At 45.9% G+C, this 14,318-nt stretch overlaps 1 non-coding gene across 1 annotated transcript; it reads left to right on the top strand.

Annotated features, from left to right (window-relative positions):
* The first annotated feature begins 9,955 nt into the window (after positions 1 to 9,955).
* TRNAT-UGU (transfer RNA threonine (anticodon UGU)) lies at positions 9,956 to 10,028 on the top strand. The gene has a single exon. It is a non-coding gene; the product is annotated as a tRNA-Thr (tRNA).
* The last annotated feature ends 4,290 nt before the right edge of the window (positions 10,029 to 14,318 follow it).

Here is a 14,318-nt window from a genome sequence, read left to right on the forward strand (position 1 = left end):
AGGGTCTGAAGACTGACTGATGCTGGAGCTGGAAATCTGTACTGGTACTCAGCACAGCTCCATTGCTTTTACTGGTATATAAACATATGATTAACACTTATGCCTGTCAGCAATCCTATCACATTCATCAGAACCACCACTGTTTCCTGTTAAGTAGAAGCTTAAATGCTCTGTTGTCACAAGCTGAGAAAATCAGAACTTTGTTCCATGCAGGTGAAACAACGTTGCCTTGCTCAGCCCACTGCGCCTCACACCATGACTTGCAAGAGACAGATCTTGGTGTAACAAGAGAAGAATAAGTGCTTTGAAAGACAGACTTCAGCCAGTGCCTGAGTCAGAAAACTAACTTGTCACATAATATATGAAAATGTGGGGTAAAAAGTTGAGAGTGTCCCTGTGTGAAGCTTACGGCAGTGTCTGAGTCACCACAGGACATGAGCGAGCTGCCGGCAATGGCATGCAAAGCAGGCTGGAGCTGAATCCTCCTCTTATGTAACTCCTACGTTAGCATCTTCCCTGTTCCATATATAAACCCAGAAAACATTAAAAAGCTGTTGCTGAAAGCACTGCTTTTATTTATTCATTTGTATGAGCCAAATGTGACTTAAAACATTAGATATTTTCCACACAAGCTTTAGTACAGGACCAGACACTTTCTTTGCTGGAATTGATGAGACCGTTTATCTCTGGACTCATTAAAAGGATGTTTGCACCCCCTAGTGTATAAGAATTTGCAAGAAATCAGGTTCTTCTAATAGCATTAGCTAAATGAGGATGTTTAATATTAAGCCATAATAAAATCCCCCTGCTACAATCTTAAGTAATTTCAAGGGAGAGAATCATAAACTAAAGATCATTTTAGGTGCAATCTCTCATGTTCCTGACCTCAACAACTGTAGGACCTGAAAATGAGTTCTACTAAGTTGGATTTTTATCTCACTAGAAGATATCAGGGGCTTACAGTTCAAAAATGAGACTATACTGAAACCAGAGAATCAAACCCAGACCTTCCTGAGACTCAGGGATGTTGCATCCAGCATCAGCCCATTAGTGAGATAATGTCTGTAGCTCTGTTTCACTAAAGGACAGATTTCTTCAGATTGAACTTTACTCCATTTAACAGAAACTGTGAAAATGAGAGGCAGGCACTTAACTGTTCTCCAAGAACTACTGCCCAAATTGTCACAAGAATGCAGACCTCTCAATTCTGACAGTGGCCCACATCCTGCTGTTTGGAGCTAGGTCTTAAAACACTTTGGAAAAAGCTTCTAACAGCTGTGGGTTCTTTTGTCATTCTTCAGATGTGACTTCACTTATGGTGCTAAACAAGGCAGACACGGTCCCTGAGATGAACCAAATGAACATCCCTCACTGGGACCCAAAGTGCCAGTTCAGCCCCCTGTGTCCAGTGTGAGTCTGGAACCTGAGAAACGCCCAGGTGCTCCTGGAACCAAACCTAACCCAAGTGCTGGCTCCTGGCTGTTGAGTGTGGAAGGGGAATGGTTTATGGGGGCACTTTCTGGTGGGACTTGCACTGACTTTTGAAGATTCACTGTGTGACCCAGACCTCTGCAGCATAGCCTGGTAAGTGCTGTTTGCTGCCTGTCACTCGTGGGCAGGCTCTGATCTGACCAAACTACACACATGTGTTCTCAAGAATTCCCCTGCTCAGCCCTTTGCTGAAAACAGGATTTCACCATTTCCCCTGAGGTGTCCAAAACCCAATCACTGCAGCCTTGGCAAATGTCTGACAATCAGAAATATGATACTGCCAAGGAAAAAAAGCAGACTGTTTTCATTATCCAAGCAAAATGAAATGTAAAAAGCAAACAAACTGCATAAATGATGAAAATTACATTAGATTTTTAGATTTACTTTCATTATCTAAGTAGTTTCTTATAATAAATGTATTCCAAAATATGACTTTCAGCCAGTGGTATTTACTATATTAAAACCAGACTGATTTTATTTACTGTACTATGCTTGTTAGCTCCTCCAAGCCACTTTAATTCTGTAATTTTAAATTAATTCTTTGGGCTTTATTTCAAAGAAAAGAAACTTGGCTTTTTGACAGAATAGTCCTTAATAAGTCACAACCAAGAAACTGCCAGGAGCTGTGATGATGACTTCTGTCAGGTATTCTTTTCTTCAGAGAGTGGAGTCATCGTGACATTAATGAAGAGATCTTTGTGTCATTTGTATAAATAACAGTAATAATGTAATATATTTAAAAACCCAGCATATCACTGCTAAGGATTATATTTCAAAGAATTATATTTCAAGGTTCAGTAGTACCAGTGTGATATAAAGCAGGAAAATGGTATAATGAGAACAAGTTTGAAAAATTACATGAACAAAAAGAAAATTGTACTGGCATGTGCAGGTGTCAATTTTAGGAGCAAATCTCCACCCATATTTTGAAAATTAAATTTATCTGCTTTAGAACCTGGACTAGTTACTTGCAGATGCCTTTCTTTTTTGTTTAACTAAAAGCCCAGATCTTTCCATATAAATTAATTCCTTGTTGGAGCCTTTCTTTTTTACTATCATTACCAGATACTCAGTACTGTGATTTTTGTGGGACAAAATTCCAACTGGAAAACTACTGAAGTTCACAAGCTCTTCATTGTAATTAAGAAAATGCTTGCACCATGTGTTTCATTTCTAGAACAGAAAGAAAAAATATTTCCTTCTGCAGATTTCACTGAAGTTGGGCTGCAATTTTACTTCTTGGTCCTGCTTGATTCTTCCAGTGGCTCATGAAGATAAGACTGGGGTTCCTGGTCACAGGCTGCAGAAATGTTGAGAGTCAAGCTGAGTTTCAGATGCAGCTTGACTTGGAGATGATGGTCATCACTGTCACAGCTTGTCTGAAATGAGTTGGTGCAGAAGACACTGCAGTTTTGATACTGTTAGCAATGCAAGAGATGCTGCTCAATTGACAGTGAGCAAGCAGGAGCAGGAGATTGCTTGAAGTTTCAGCGACTGGCCCCAGTGAACACTTGAATTCTTCTCCCACCTGAAATTGAGATGTTTTAGTAGGACAATATGGTGGTATTGGTACAGAGTCTGTTACTGGGATGTAGAGCTCCTAGATTTTTACTAGAATAGTCCCAGGTCTCTAAATTAGCCACATAGAAGCAGTGCAGAGAGGAATCAAGAAAAACTTTTATTACATATAAAAAGAAATCTTGTTCAAGCCAGCAGAATCTACCCATCACACCTGTCATTTTTCACAGGAGGATGTCAACATAAAATGTAGGTAGAGAAGTGTGACACACAGCTTTCCAGGGATTCAGCTGAAATCAAACAAAGGAATGGAAGATGTGATAATTCCCCTGCTCCAAATAGTGAAAATAACTGAAGAATTTGTAGTTAGGACATGGTTTGCCACAAAATATACTGGCTACATTGAAATTCCATATAAACTGAAATGGGCCTTTGTTCTTGGGGCTCTGAAAGAGACTGTTACACTTTTCTGGTCTTCCAATAATGCCCAATGTTGTTTACATAGGAATGTCAAAGTGAGTGGTTTCTACTCCTTACTGTGTAAAATTAAAGTATAGATGAGACAGATCTCTGCATTGATTATACACCCAAGACTGTCTGAGATCATACTCAAAATTTTGATGGTTTTTTCATTTTTAGGAAACCTCAATCCTGCTTTTTGTTGGCGAGATGCTGAATTCAATTAATAACCTCTTCTTGTCCCTTTTGAATATCTAATATGGTATTTTATATTAATATTAGTGTGTGTATGAATATTGTTTGTATTTCCTGCTTCAAGAGGCTGAAGGATTCAAACTTTTGCAAAGATGCAAATACTTGGTCATATTTCCCAAAAGCCTCATGCAGCTCTTATTCCAAGAAGCATCACCTTAAAGTCTTAGAGAGAAAGCACTGTGGTTAATGCAGTTTGGCAAGTCAGTGTAATATTCACTGCATTACCTTGACATGGTTTAATGGAATGAGAAGCATGCACTGTGTGTCAAGGAAAATTACCTGGTGACCCTTGCTGTAGCTTGATGCCTGCTCTTAACTGGATAGCTATGAAATGGTGTGGAAAATCTTATATGAACTCCACTCCTCCCAGCTCTGTCCCATAGGAAACTCATTTCCTATCAGCTTGTCTATTGAAAAAAAAAAAAAAGCTTGCTTTGTTGTTTTCATTTGCTACAGTATTATTTCAAACACACAACAGAAGTCTCTGTTCAGCCTTCCTCCTAGCATACCCCCTGATGGAAAGATAAACCAATAATGGAAGTGAATACAGAAAAAATTAAATGTAGGGTAATGCAAAAGATACTTATTTTTATTGTGATGAGAAGCTAAGAGACTGTTGCAGTCCCTTTTTGCAGGAAGCAGTCTTGGTCTGCTCTCAGGAAATTCCTTCTTTCCTAAGAAAACAGATTTGCAGAGTGAACTTTTTAGCTGTGTAATGTAAGGGAACTAAATTTTACCCCCCTGCATGAATAAATAGATTAATTGTGAGTGACAGCTGGAAAATTAATTTAATGTTCTTGAAAGACAGTGGATAATGTCAAAGTCCTCTGTTGACTCAGAAGAGGCATGTCCTCTTCCAAGGACCTCACCCCTGACCAAGGGATCAAATTGGTAAGCAGTGTGCAGGGCAGATCATTTTCTTCTTTGGTTCATCTGTTCTGATTGCCAGGAAGATTCCCAGCCACTGACAGCCTCAGTAAGTGCACACAGAGATGCAACCACCCAACTTACCACTTAAGAGCTGGTTCTTCCCTTGCTTCGGTTGAGAATGTTGGCAACTCGTTGGGGCAGATCTCTGGAGCCTCACATGCTGATCCTGCAAATGCATCCCTTTGGATTTGTGCCAGGAAACTTCCTGGTCAGACATCTGCAGCAGGGCTCCAGCAGGACCCTTCTGCTTTGGTACCTCACTTTCTCTGGGAAAGAGGCAGCTGGGTGCCAGGTACTGGGAGAATGCAGTGCCAGGTACTGGGAGAATGCAGTGCCAGGTACTGGGAGAATGCAGGACCAGGTACTGGGAGAGTGCAGTGCCAGGTACTGGGAGAGTGCAGTGTCACTCACTGGGAGAATGCAGTGCCAGGTACTGGGAGAATGCAGTGCCAGGTACTGGGAGAATGCAGTGCCCGGTACAGGGAGAGTGCAGTGTCACTCACTGGGAGAGTGCAGTGCCAGGTACTGGGAGAGTGCAGTGTCACTCACTGGGAGAATGCAGTGCCAGGTATGGGGAGAATGCAGTGCCCGGTACAGGGAGAATGCAGTGCCAGGTACTGGGAGAGTGCAGTGCCATGCACTGGGAGAATGCAGTGCCAGGTACTGGGAGAATGCAGTGCCAGGCACTGGGAGAGTGCAGTGCCATGCACTGGGAGAATGCAGTGCCATGCACTGGGAGAATGCAGTGCCAGGCACTGGGAGAGTGCAGTGTCACTCACTGGGAGAGTGCAGTGCCATGCACTGGGAGAGTGCAGTGCCAGGTACTGGGAGAGTGCAGTGTCACTCACTGGGAGAGTGCAGTGCCATGCACTGGGAGAGTGCAGTGCCATGCACTGGGAGAATGCAGTGCCATGCACTGGGAGAGTGCAGTGCCATGCACTGGGAGAATGCAGGGCCAGGTACTGGGAGAGTGCAGTGTCACTCACTGGGACGGTGCAGTGCCAGGCACTGGGAGAGTGCAGTGCCATGCACTGGGAGAGTGCAGTGTCACTCACTGGGAGAGTGCAGTGCCAGGCACTGGGAGAGTGCAGTGCCATGCACTGGGAGAGTGCAGTGCCTTGCACTGCTGCCCCCACCCACGGCCTGTGCTGGGTTCCCAGGCCAAGCCATGCTGAGGAGCAGGAGCAGTCTGTGCTCCATGGCACAGGCAGGGCTGGTTAGGTGTCACTAGACCTGGGCTCAAAGCTTCCAAGAGCTGGAAAGCTGCACACTGGCACCTCTGACACAATAAGGGCTAGCACACTGCTCCAGCACAGGGATGCTATTTTGGCAGCGTGTTGGACTCATTAGGTGGGAGTGCCAGTGCCTGAAAAAGGTGGAAATCAGTAAAGAGACAGGTCCTCAGTACCTCCCTTTGATGTCTCCAATAACATGAAAGGCAGCCTGTGCCACTGTTCTGGTACAGTGACTAAAAAAATCAAAAAAGAAATGGAAATCATTGAAAATAGAGGAGATCCCTGCAATTTGGCTGTGCTCCTGATCAACAAAGCTACTTTTCTGGTTTCTCCCATTAGCCCAGCTGCAATATGTGCAGAGGCAGATTATGCATCAGGCCAAAATATTAACGTTCACAGCATTAATGCTTTGGAGCCTTTAAAATGAAGAGCACTAACTGAAAAATCTTTTCAATCCTTTCATATAAAATCCCATCATTCTGAACTGACAAAAATAAATGCAGTGAACTTTCAGTGATATTGCACCATATAAAAAGGTTATTAAAAATGTATTTGAAGGACTAGCTTTGTCAATACTAATGCACTGAAGAAAGGGGAGGCTTCCACTTCAGGCACTGATGTACAGACTTAGGGAGGGAGTGATTACTGCAATAACAGATTCTGGTAGCTTTAAGTTGGACAGCATTTTTAGACTTCATATGCAAAGAATCACCTTCAGTTATAAAAAGATGAGCTACTTAGTAATATGGAGATGAAATAAGAATATGTGTTTAAAGAAATTCTGCCAAGTAGATATTGGTTTGGCTCTGAAAATGTGTTTGAAAGATGGGGTGGGAGAGATAAAAGATAGTGGTGTAGAGAAATAGGAGAGAACTGGTAGGAATGTAAATGATTTATTGGTTTATTTGTTGATTCTTATTTCCATAGTAATCAGAAGGGTTTTTAGAGATGATCTGTACATTCCCTAAAGTGATATGAACATAGCAACGAAGTGCCAGTGCATGAAAGTTTTAAAGCACAATTGCCTCCACTTTGAGAACTGGGTCCACTCTCTTATCTTGAATTCAGACACCTCTGATCTTGCCATTCATTTTGGAGTAAATAACTATTTGATCAAGATTCAGTATTACTACAATGGGGTTTTGGTCCCTGTCTTCCAAGACCAAATGAAAAGCAGTCAATCTTGTTTCATGGATGTAAATGAGCCTAGAACAAAACTATAACAGACAGAAAAGCCAGTATTTCAACCCTTTACATTCAGTCATTTATATAAGAGGAGTAGGAATTTATTTTAAATTATAATTGTGGGGTTTTTTGATAATGCCCCCTCTGAAAAATACAGAAAACACTCTACTCCTCCTATTGGTACGTGCTGCCACTTCCAATTTTGTTCTCCTCAAGTATCACAACTGGTGCATTTCTTTTGGTGTTCAGGGAAGATGAACATCTGTGACTCCAGGAGTCAGTGCCTGATGAAGTGAGAAGGTAAGTGCCAACTGCCTCACCTGTGCTGACAGCTCTCACACAGCTTTGGTACAATCCTGTCTTTCTGAGCCTCAACTCCTAAGGGACCTGTGTTCTGTATTGCTTTCTTTTCAGTGCACAGTAGTCTCCTTTTCCCAGGTTAATTGAATTAATGGAATGCCCATTAGCTCTTGAGGCCTGTGTGTCTTAAGGATGCAAGGCTTTTAAATAATAAACCCAGTACAACTGTTCTTGTTCAAAGAGGGTCCCTTTGAACTACAGCTGGAATGTCTGGCAGCCCTAGTGGTGGGTGAAAGGTCCATCCCCATCAGGCCTTAAAAAACCTTTCTGAAATCTTTTCTGGCTGTTCTGCCTTAGTAGTGATATGAGGTAGCAGAAGAAAACAACAAATGTTGAAGAGAACTTATGGTAACATGTAACAAGTTTTCATAAATTATATTTTTGGTTTGGTTTTGGGCTTTTTGCGTGTTTGGGGCTTTTTAAAAATAATGTTTAAATATGTTCTGGACTTCTGTGCAGTGATGCACTTGCATGACAGTCTCCAGCAGGGATTTCATTGACTTTTCCAAGTTCATAGATAGGCATGTGGCAACTCAGGCTGAGCATGAAAAGTGGCATGGGGGAAAAAACTTCATAGTCTTTTGCAAGGCAATGACATTTTTCTGTTTTCCAGGGTGTGACAACTAATCATGACAATATTATCTTAACAACAAATAATCTGTAGGCCTATAGTTTGCTACAATGCAGTGCTCTTGAACTTCCACTGCATTACACATGTGCAGATAGGACACACACACACCATCTAGAAAAGCTTTAAAGCTGCCACTGGCAGTCAGCACAGTTTTGAAGACTGACAAGTCTGGAACCTGGCTTAGTATCTTAGTATGTCAGAGGAGACATGTCCTTAAAATAACACAGCAAATAATGTATGATTAATACATACATATCTAATTTTAACACTAATATCTTGGTCATGATGACTAGAAATACAACTCACACTTTCTTGTTATTTCCAGAATAGAGATTTGAGATGAAGTGCTCAGTGGATCCAAACACTTAATCTTCACTGAATATTTTCACAATACTTCAAATATACATGCATGTAATGAGTATCATTCAATGAAGAAAATGGACTTGCCCCCTGTTATTCTGTTGACTGTATCTACTATCCAGCTGCTGCATGGAGCTTTGTTTTATGAGTCAGCAATAATTTTTCAGTGTTTATTTCAAATTTCACTGACATCATTTATTAAAATCTATCAGGGGGTTAAAGTGAGAAGATACTTTGAAGGAAAAAGTCTTTGGGGAGAAATCACATATTAACACATCTATTGTCCAGGATACTGCAGACCCTGATGCTGCTGCGGACTTTTGAGGTTTAATTCCATAATGTAACATTCTTTGTTTCAGGATTTTGTTAAGCCAAGCCAGGTTTACGAGCTCCCCCATTGCATCCCTTTCCCATCCGCTGATCCAAGTCTGAATTCTATATAAAGAGATATTAGTACAGAATGAAGACAGGGCCCTGAATAGAGCTTTCTGAAAGGCATATGGCTGCAATAATTTTATCTGCCATGAAGTTTAAAAAAATGTTCAGGCCGTTCATAAGTGATCACAGACCCCTCGCTAACGTGTGCTGTTAGCAGTGACGATACCCAGCACCAGTAGTGCACATCAGCAGTACACCTAGATGGGTCCAACAGCGTGGCTGCCTTCCACCTTTTAGCTGTCAGCTGACGCTTCTGAGCTCTGTAACCTCTGTTAAAGTTGATCTGTAGGCACCAGGTGAGAGAATTACCTAGAAATCCTCTCTAGGGTCCATGCTCAGCGCTGCAAGGCGTCACTCAACAAGTGATGCTCAGAAGCCCCGGGCAGCAGCTCTGCCCGCAGCAGCCTTGCTCACACTTCCTAAGAACACCCAACCTCTGTTGTAGCAACCCTTTGTTACGACAGGGTTTTTTTACTCCTAGCCGGTACAGATCAGGCTGTACGTCAGACATTCGCCCACCCACCCCGTATTTCTCCTCCGGTGCCTTTGCTGGCTCGGCCGGACGTGCTCATTCCAGCAGCTTTATTTGCCGCTATTGCAGCGGGCCCAGGGACCCTCCTGCAGCCCGGGCTCTCCCACGCAACCGCGGCGGCCGCCTGGGAGCGCCGGGAGCGGCGCCCCGGGGCTGGCGGGCGAGAAGCGGGGCAGGGCAGCGGGTGGGATCCCCCGGGGAAAGGGGACAAACAGAGCGGCGGGCGGGGTGCCCCGAGGAGAGGGCACAAACGGCGGCCGACGGGGTGCCCCGGGGAGAGGGCACAAACAGGGCAGGGGGCGGGATCCCCCGGGGAGAGGGCACAAGCGGGGCGGCGGGAGGCTGCCGGCGAGTTCCGGCAGTTCCTCGGCGGGCAGGAGCGGCTCCGGGCGGGCCGCGGGCTCCCCCCGGTGGCGGCGGCGGGCAGGCCGCTGTGCAGGGCGGGCCCTCAGGGGCCAGCGGAGGGCGGGGCCGGCGGCGCGGGGCCCGGGGCGCCCGGCAGGGGGCAGCGGAGAGGCCCGGGACCAGTCTTAGACACAGCCGGCATAATTACAAAGTGGCGGCTCCATAGCTCAGTGGTTAGAGCACTGGTCTTGTAAACCAGGGGTCGCGAGTTCGATCCTCGCTGGGGCCTTGCTGTTTTCATATTTTTCCAGTCGTGCACCCACGACTAACCAACCTGATTTTGGGCATTTTGGTGGTGGCGGACTAGAGCATGCGTACAGGCCCCGGGGGCTTCCTGTTAAAGGAAACGCTTTGGAAACAAACGCGTTCTGTAAAACCTGAATGTTAACATTACCAGCGGCCGCCAAATTAACTCATGGCTGTGCTTCGTGCCGGCAGGGGAGTGAGGGGGAACAATATCCTCTTTGGGAGGCAGCGTGGCAATGGCTAAGTAAATATTTGCACAGCTCGTGTCACAATTTTCCTGATGGCAGCTTTGGCAAAATACTGTTAGGGGTTTAAAAGGAACAAATTGCCCCTGAGTGGAGAATAAACTGGACAGGATTATCTGAATCTTCACAGCTTGTCAGGCAAGCCAGGCTGTTGGGTTTATTTCTGTGCTGGAGACTGGACAGCGGAAATGTAACGATTCTTTGCTCCTTCCCCGCCCCCTCTTTTTAGGTTATAGAAAGAGCTAGAAAGCCCCACACAAATCTCCTTGAGCACAACACTTCAAAGATACACATTTGGGGTTTTTTTTTCAGATACCTTGTCAGCGGGGCGTTTGGTTTCCAGCACTGCAAGCACGGGAGCAATCATTAACGCCATCAAAGAGGGCAATTAATACACGCGCTCCGCTGAGGGGGAAGGCGCAGGCCCGCAGCCCATGCGGGGCTCGGCCCAGGCGGGGCCCGGCCCGTGCGGGGCTGCCGAGCCCGGGCAGCCGCCGCAGGCTGCGCCTCAGCGCGCCGCAGGTGTGGCGAAGAGGCGTGGGCTGCCTCGTAGCACTGCAGCCCGTATTATACCCTCACAGCTCCTATCACAGCTTCTCTCCAGCCTCCTTCCTCTGCTGAGCGGAGATCAAAGCTGTGAGGAGAGGATGCTTGCGGCTGGGTAAATCGCCACTGCCGTGGTGAGAGGAGTAAGGGGCTATTTCCCCTTATGACTGGAGTTGTGCTATGCCACGAGGCATACATTTGAATTTGTAGTGCTTTGGGGTACTTACACATAAGAGTTTGCATGGAATTACTCCTTGTTTGTTACTGCCTCCCCACCCCATCTGGGAAAACAGTGCTCGATCCTAATCTCGGTTTTGCCACCTGACTGCCATCCTACACGATTCCTTGGTTCAGCAGTCTTCCCAGAGTCCTTGTGACAGATCCATGGAGGTGGTGCTAAAACCCATTCCTTGGGAGGATGTGTTCTCTCCGGGGGCTCTGGTCGGGGCTGGGTACAGCGTTCCTGCGTTGGCACGGAGCCTGGTCTCGCCAGGACCAGCCAGGGCACCAGCGGATCCCTGGGATGGTACAGATGGCCTGCAGAAGTCACACGTGTATTCAGGAGGCTGCGTGGGCTGCTTCGTCTCTTGCAGGATCCTCTAGAACGAACATGCCGGAGCTCCTCAAGCGCTGGTGCCGGCACATCCCAGGGCGTCAGTCAGTGTCCGGCTGCAGGGCTGCAGCCGCGGCAGGGAAGAGCGTGCACCAAGGCTCGGCTGCAGAGCTCCCCACGTACGGACAGGGCTCAGCTATTCCCGTTCGCTGGAGCTACACGTGTGAGCTGCCACGGGTGCTTTCCGGGATGCTCGCTGTGCCCTGCGGGGTGGGGCCGAGCCCCGTGCCAGCACTCGAGCGGCGCTGCCCCCGCCGGGCTGCCCCGTGGAGCCCCGGGGCTCCGGGCGCCGCGTTACGTAAGCGGCGGAGCGCGGCCGATGCCGCCGGAGGCCTCCAGGGGGAGAGCCAGCCCCTAGGAACGGGAGGGCGGGAGGAAGGGAGCGGAGCCGGCTCCTCCGCGCGGGAGGGCGCCCCCGGCCCGGGCCGTGGCACCGGGCGCGGCTGCGGCGGGAGCGCCCTGCCCGCAGCGCTGGGCGAGCCCCGGGGCTCGGGCGCAGCCTGGCGCGGCTGCTGTCAATGCCGAGTTTTCATTTCCAAAGATGCTTCTTCGCAATTAACCAGGCCCTATTTTAACGCAGCGGATTTAAGAGTCCTGGCGCTAGTTCCGCTGCCCCATGCGCAGCGCAGAGCCGCAGCCGCGCTCCTGGCCGCAGCCCCGCGGCGGACCGGGCTGCAGCCTTCCCCTGGGACCCGGCACTGCTGCCCATGGCAGGAGCCATCGGTGCCACCTCTCCTGCCTCCAGAGCATCCACGCACAGGCATGAGTGGAAAGCAGGAGATACACCCAGGCCTTCCTCCGAGCTGGTCTTCCCTGCCTTCGCCATCCTCCAAGGGACACCTATATACCATTTCCTGATCCCACCCAAGGAGTGAGCCCAAAATTTCCTTTATCCTCTACATGTGGTGGCATCTGCATTTCATTTCTAGCTATGAAGGAAGCTTTATTAGTAGCTCTTGCTACTGAAGGTGAGAAATGTGTCAAAGCCTTGCTCAAAAACAATGAGGTGACCTTCATTGTTCATTGACCATCACTAGGTCCAGTGATGCAGTCATTACTGATGTCATTAGGAAATATCTGTATGGTTTGTTTCTCCAAGCTGTGGTGAGGAGCCTGGATAGTATTAATTGTGTTTCCATTTTGGACTGCTAGCTGAGCCCCTGAGAATTACCACGGTGTCTGGAAAGACAGATACCTTGTCATCGCTGCAAGGCCTTCTGAACTCAACGGAGATATTTCTCCTTGTTGTGTTTTTCCAGGAAATTTATACCCATCTGCTCAGTTCAACAGCAGGAGGCCTTAGACAAGAAGAGACTGTTTGCTTGATGAGTCTACTATTTTTCTTTCCAGATATGTGAAAAAAAAGGATACATCATTTTACTGCAGTGTGATATAATTTTTGACAATGAGAATAGGGAATCAGAGTCAATGGCCAGTGAAACTGGTTTTGTCAAAATGGCATATAATGAAATATAAACACATTCAATATTCTACATGCTTTGATATTGTGCAGATGCTGCCAGAACAACATGAATTTCTAAAGACCTCAAACAACCTCTCTCATACCCAACTTCAAGCACTTTCTAAACCCAAGATTAGTAAAGAATGTTTCTGTTTGTTTTGTCAGAAAAGAACTAAAGAAATTCCCACTAATGTTTCTGTATTTTCTGCAAGTGCTTTAGTTTGATATCAGAATTTGGATTTATGCCACTGAGGTAGAGCCAAAAATGAAAGTTCATGGGTTTTTTTCTGACCTAATGCAAATACAACCATGAAGAAAGTCTTCAATGAGCAGCAAAAATGTTTATTTCTACTAACCTAAGGTGTTAACAGTAACACCAAAAGGAAAAATGTGTTTGTCTTCTAAAACTACTATGTTTAGTTAGACATTTCTCTTTTGCTTGTCTTCTAGTTGCTAAATGAACACAAGCTGTGCTGCTCCTGGTCAGGTTCTTCCATGATGTTCCACACTGATGCCTAACCTCCCATCTCTACAAATTTAACAGCCCTGTTACTTTGTGTAGAGCTCCTTTCATAGGGTGTCAACAAATTTGCAGGAGTTGTTTGAAGATCAGTAGAAAGAAGTCTGCACACCACAATCACCAAGTACAATATTGATCCAGAATGGTATATCCTTACCTCCAGACTGAGCTGTTTCCTTGAGCCTTTTCCTCCTTGTGTGCCAAGGAATTTCTCCCTTTTAAAAGGAAGTAACTAAAATAGTTCCTTAGTTGTTCAAAATGAGACTCAGGCCAAATTCATCCCCAGATGAAGAGAGCTAAATGCAGTAGGACTTTGAATGATGATGCAAGACCATCTTCACAGGGGAGTAACATTAAGTAAATCTGTGCTTACTGGTGTTCTTGACAAGAGGCTGTATTTCTGTGCCAGTGAGCTGTGGATGGAGAGACAACTAATGAACCCACCTGGCTTCTAGTACAGACATTATTTACTGCCATCTTAGCACATGAAGAAGGATGCTTAAAAATAATGGGAGCCTCTCTTGTAATGAAAAAATGCAGGTGAATTAAATCATTCACTCTTTGCCAGGGCAGTGACTGTTGGGTTTTAAAGAAAAACAGTGTTTTCTGTATTTTCAGGAAGTCTTTCCTAACACTTGAAGAACAGAAGAAGAGGAAACAGAAATGTCTTATTGCAACTCCCCAAAATATTTAACTGACTGCACAAGGTGTGATACTAACCTTGCTTATACTTTAATATTGGTGTTTGTCTTTAGATTTTCATGGTGCACTTCACCAGAGAGATGTTGTCTTAAGATAAAACATGGCCTTTTTCTGTGCAGTTTATAATCTAATGATGGAAACACTGGGTTCTGGCAGCACAGAATATAGGCATGATACAATAGGTT

This window comes from Agelaius tricolor, unplaced genomic scaffold (genome assembly GCF_023055355.1).
Source record: "Agelaius tricolor isolate 1412-34295 unplaced genomic scaffold, bAgeTri1.0.p SCAF_5, whole genome shotgun sequence".
Lineage (NCBI taxonomy): Eukaryota > Metazoa > Chordata > Aves > Passeriformes > Icteridae > Agelaius > Agelaius tricolor.